This window comes from Cebus imitator, unplaced genomic scaffold (genome assembly GCF_001604975.1).
Source record: "Cebus imitator isolate Cc_AM_T3 unplaced genomic scaffold, Cebus_imitator-1.0 Scaffold147, whole genome shotgun sequence".
In the NCBI taxonomy this organism is placed as follows: domain Eukaryota; kingdom Metazoa; phylum Chordata; class Mammalia; order Primates; family Cebidae; genus Cebus; species Cebus imitator.
In genome coordinates this window covers 3163326-3169339 of record NW_016107462.1, presented here as the reverse complement: position 1 = coordinate 3169339, position 6014 = coordinate 3163326, and positions in this window count along the sequence as shown.

Below are 6014 nucleotides of genomic sequence, written 5' to 3'. Positions count from 1 at the left end.
TTGTGGCTCATGCCTATAATCAGTGCTTTGGAAGGCCAAGGGGAGAACCACTGAGACCAAGAGTTCGAGACCAGCCTGGGCAGCATATCAAGACCCTGTCTCTACAAATTTCTTTTAAAAAACTATCTCAGTACAGTGGCTTACACATGTAGTCCCAGGTACTCCAGAGACTGAGGTGAGATGATTGCTTGAGGACAAGAGTTTGAGGCTATAGCAAGCTATGATTGTACCCCAGTACTGTACCCCAGTACTTATCATATCATTGCTATGGTACCCTATGTGCTTAGGGTACCAAGATGAACAAGATATATCATAGGACACAAGATGTATCATACTCCTTGCTTGATTCATTCAGCAGTTTTTATGAGAACCAATTATGTGCCTCACCCTGGCTAGTGCTGATGATAACCGTGAGCAATGTAAACACAGCCCCTGCCTTCGTGAAGCTTATAGTTGAGACAGAGAGAATGAGAGAGAGAAGGATAGAATTCTAAACACGTAAACAAATAAAAAGGGAAACTCATTACAGTGACTGTAAATGCTAGGAGGGTGAATAAAGGGACTGCTGGTGTAGAGAACCGGAGAGGTCTACTTGGATACAGTGGTCAAACTTCTAGGACCTCAAAATGTTTCCTTACTTTGTACATAGCCTTCCATTCCAGCATCTAGGAATATTCAAATAGCAGCCAGACCTGGTCTAAATGCAGCTCACAATGTGGTTTTTACTTTTTTTTTTTTTTTTTGGTTAGCAAAATATGTTTTTTAATGATTAAGGTCGGGGTTGTTTCTCCAGTTTGCCCCAAGCCCCACCACTCCATGTTGCTCCCATGTGGCTTTGATTATACATTTATGTTATCTGCTTCATTGGCTCTTAGCAGCATTTTGAGTTTGTAACTCTTGACTCAACCTTTCAAATACTTGAGGCAGTAAGATTAGATCTCCCTGTACTGTACTCTACTTTCCTCTCATAGTTAGATAAATTAACAAGTTTATTTGGCCAATAGTTCCCTTTTTCTAAACATTATACTGGAAATTAAGCTAAAAGTCATGCATGTGAGTGCGAGTTTGTGCTTTTGATTGTGCATTGTTGGCTGCTTGTAAGATAAAGTTTAAGCTTGCCAGTTCTTCAAGTAACAGCTCTTGCTTTGATAATAACTTCATCCAGTTACTTAAGAATCCTAATGGAGCACCTGAGACTGAAGATACAGAGGTGGTTGCTAAGAATTATTCCTCATCTTTGAAATCCTCGTACATAAAACATAGAATATATGTCATATTTAGAAGACCAAGAAGACTAAAATATAACTGGAAACGTTCACCAGTCATGAAGTGGTAGAGGTCTATTTAGAAAGCTTGCAAATAATTAAGCAGACATACAAGACGTTCCAGACATGCTAGAAGGTTAGGTTGCCAAGCATCAGAGTTTGTCAAAAATTATGACCTCCTAAATGGAGCACTCAGAGTAATTACAGTTGTGCCTTTACTTTATAAAACCCTGAAATTACAAATCAGGTAAATTAGAGATGAGTGGTTCCCTGACAAAATGGTTTCGTCCAGGGTCGCAGAAGGGCAGACTATGAATCTATGCACATAGCAAGGTTCCTCAGTTCCTTCAAGAATGTATATTTGCATCGGCTGTATTTCATGCCTTCTTCCAGAAGGATTTACAAACTGTCTATAGTGATCCACAAAATATAATCAGATGATGTAAACTAAAGCATGTACTTTTTCACAAATCAGAGACCTGCTCAGGTTAGAATACTGGTTTTCTGTTTAATAATTTTACTGTGTAAAAGGGACTGACACTTATTGAGCAAGCTACTTGCTGCCAGGAATTATTAGATGCTCATAACCCTTTAAAGAGGGATTGCTGGCCCTTGATCGCCAGTGAGAAACAGGCCCTCAGAGGTGAAGTGAGCTGCCAAGCTCACATGGGAGAAGTGCCAAAATCAGGATTCAAATGCAGGTCTTGCAAACTCTCACTCTGCATGCCGTCATACCACATGCTCTGCCGCCTCCCCAAGCATGTGAGATATAGAAAACAGAGATGAGAGGGAATCTTGATTGCCAGGTTCAGCTTCCTGCCAGGGCAGGATGTAATTGCAGGGCTAAGACTAGAGCCTATGATAAGCTGATACTAAACTTGTTCTTGGCAGACTGTCTTGGGACTTGTAGGGGTAGAGCGGAGGAGGGGGAAGAAGGGGCTTAGGTATAATCTCTGATCTCCGCTTGTTTAAGCATGAGAACATTTCCTGAATGACGGTTCTAAATAATTTAGTGGTCTTTGTGATATGCTACTGGTCTTCGAATGTTCATACCTGGCGACATGGTTGCAATGGTGTGAGTTGCTTTCCTGTATCTGAACTTGGTCTTCATTCCTCTTGTGAATCTAGCTGGAGGTTTGCATATCAGCAAGTTATTTGGATGTGATGTCTCTCATGGTGTAACAGGTAAATTGCAAAAGCCTTTTGACATTTTATTAATTGACTGTTGTGCTTAGGTTGAAAAGGAAGCCAGCATCATTTGATTGGTTTTATATTTGTGACTTTGACCTTGTCTCTTTTCTTCTTTTTCTCTCTTTTTGTTCTTTCTGCAGAAGAGAAGTTCAGGAAATGGAATAAGATATGTGCTTTTACATAAAGTTTTATTTAATTGCCAATAGGTGTCATTTTCTTTCTTTTGATTCTCTCACTAGCTCTTTTATTCAGAAGATGATTAGGTGAGGAAATACTGTCACTTTTTTAAAACATTTTTTCCCATCTTTTCTTTTTCTTTCTTATTTTCTTTCTCTTCCTTCTTTCAGTGTTGACGGGCTAGATGCTTTGCAGCTCGTCTCACAAAGTCAGCTATAAATTTGAGGACAAACTCCACGTAAGCTATGCTTCATTCTCTTCTTCATTTTCCTGGAGTGAGCTTCATTTTGTCTGGTAATCGCTGCTTGGCTTCCTGACACCTATTGTTTCTATTCAGCTCCCCTGGGACATACTCTGCTTTGATTTTCCTTTCATTAGAAGTGCAAGCTGGCCTTTGTCCTTTGCTTTTTTCTCTTTCTCCCATTGATCTTGCTTGAGACTAGTTTTACTGAAACAATTTTCACTGAGCTGGCGCTGCACCTTTAGGTGAAGAGGAATGTATTTTCCTGAAATCAGTCTCTTGGGGAGAGGTTTTTGGCATCAGAAAATTGTTGTTAAGGAAATTCTGGCTCCTTCTTGGAGGGATTGGGGGTGAATGAGGGTGGAGTTTTGGAGAGGTAAAACGGTTCATTCCTTTTCATCCTATTACTAGGGCAGAGGCAAGCCACCTTATCTTGTACTTCATTCATCCTAAAGCCATCAGCCAACATCTCTTATTACAGGCCTGATGTGGTGGGAACAGCTATGACAGAGCTCCAGTTCTCAAGGAATATATGATCTAGTGAGGAAGATACACAGTAAATCCTTTAGCAAGCAAGAAAACAAATACAAATGGGAATATGGAAACCAAGACAGAACCTACTGTTAGGTACTTGCCGTGACACAAGTACATGAGAGGTAGGTGGTGATTGTGGGCTGCTGGAGCTATGGAAGTCCAAGACCTCTCTTTTGAGTGGAACCTCAGTGGTGAGAAGGCAGCAGTCCTGCAGAGGCAGGGGTGAGAGCTTTCCAAGTAGAAGGAAGCACCATTGCAAACACATGAAATAGGAACAAGCATGGCATGTTTGAGAGGCAGGAACTTGAAGCTGTTCTGGAAGATAAGAGAAGCCAGTTTGTGGTAGAAAGAATCAAGGCATTCATGACAAAAAGAAGAACTGATGCAAAGATCTTAAAGAAAAGAGACTAACAAGAATAAGAGACCCTGTCTGGCAAGTGCTGGAAACTTCCTGCAGTGCATGGTAGATGAAGGTATTTAAGCTTTCATTGGGATATAATTTATAAGCCATCATCCCATTTTAAATGTTTGTTCATGTTTAAAATATATAATTCAGTGGCTTCTAGTGTAATCATATTAAGGCAATCAGCACCATAATCTTACTTTGGAATATTTTCATCATCTCAAAAAGAAACTCCATACCCTCTAGCAGTTACTTCCTGTCCTCCCAACTCTCCCAGCCCTGGACAGCCGTTCATCTACCTTCTATCTCCCTGGATTGCCTATTCTGGGCATTTCATATGCGTGGGATCATCAGATTTGTAGTTTTTCTGACAGGCTCATAATAATGTGTTTGAGGTTCAACCATGTTGCAGTTCTATCGGTACTTGATTCCTTTTCATTGCTGAATAGTATTCTATTGTGTGGATAGATCACATGTTATTTACTCATTCATCAGTTGGAGGACACTGGGCCTGTTTTCATCTTTTGGCTCTTGTGAAAAATGCTTCTGTGAACATCTGTTTACAAATCTTTACATGGATATATGTTTTTATTTCTCTCCAGTGGATACCTAGGAATAGGATTCTGGGCTATATGGCAACACTATGTTTAATTTTTGAGGAACTACTAGACTTTTCCAAAGTGGCTGCACCATTTAACATAGACACCAGCAATGTGTGGAGGTTCTTGTTTCTCTCCACATCTTTGCCAACATTTATTATCTGTCTTTTTTTTTCTTGTACTTTAGGTTCTAGGGTACATGTGCAGATCATGCAGGATTGTCGCATAGGTACATACATGGCAATGTGGTTTGCTGCCTCCATTCCCTCCGTCACCTACATCTGTCATTTCTTCCCATGTTTTCCCTCCCTGACCTCCCCACTCCCCTGCTGCCCCTCCCTTGCCCCCTCCAACAGAACCCAGTGTGTGACGCTCCCCTCCATGTCCATGTGTTCTCATTGTTCAATACCTACCCATGAGTGAGAACATGTGGTATTTGATTTTCTGTTCTTGTGTCAGTTTGCTGAGAATGATGGTTTCCAGATTCATCCATGTCCCTACAAAGGACACAAACTCATCATTTTTTATAACTGCATAGTATTCCATGGTGTATATGTGCCACATTTTCCCTGTCCAGTCTATTGTCAGTGGGCATTTGGGTTGGTTCCAGGTCTTTGTTATTGTAAACAGTGCCGCTATGAACATACATGTTCATGTGTCTTTACAATAGAACAGTTTATAATCCTTTGGATGTATACCCAGTACTGGGATTGCTGGGTCAAATGGAATTTCTATTTCTAGGTCTTTAAGGAATCGCCACACTGTCTTCCACAATGGTTGGACTAGTTTACACTGCCACCAACAGTGTAAAAGTGTTCCTGTTTCTCCACATCCTCTCCAGCATCTGTTGTCTCCAGATTTTTTAATGATTGCCATTCTAACTGGCATGAGGTGGTATCGCAATGTAGTTTTGATTTGCATTTCTCTAATAATCAGTGAGGATGATCATTTTTTCATATGTTTGTTGGCCTCATATATGTCTCTCTGTCTTTTTATAGCCATTCTAGTGGTTATAAAGTGGCAACTCATTGTGGTTTTGATTTGCATTTCCCTAATGAATAATGGGACTGAGCATCTTTCATGCAGCTATTACTCATTTATATATTTTCTTTGGAGAAATGTCTATTCAAATTGTTCACCCATTTTTAGATTAGTTTATTTATATATTTATATATTCTCTCTCTCTCTCTCTCTCTATGTATATATATATATATATACACACACACACACACACACACACACACACGTATATTACTCATTTATATATTTTCTTTGGAGAAATGTCTATTCAAATCTTTTGTCAATTTTTAGATTGGGTTGTCATATTAATTTATAAGAATTATTTATATATTCTGGATATAAGTTTCTTATTAGAGTGTGATTTGCAAATATTTCAGACAGTGATTTGTCTTTTCACATTCTTGATAGTGTCCTCTGAAGCAGAAAATTTTTTAAAATTTTGGTGATGTTTAATTTATTAACCTTTTTTACCGCCTGTGCTGGGTGTCATATCTAAGGAATTGTTGCCTAACCTAAGGCCACAAAGATTTACTACTGTCTTTTCTTTGAAGAGTTTTATACCTTAAGCTTTTTTTTTTTTTTTT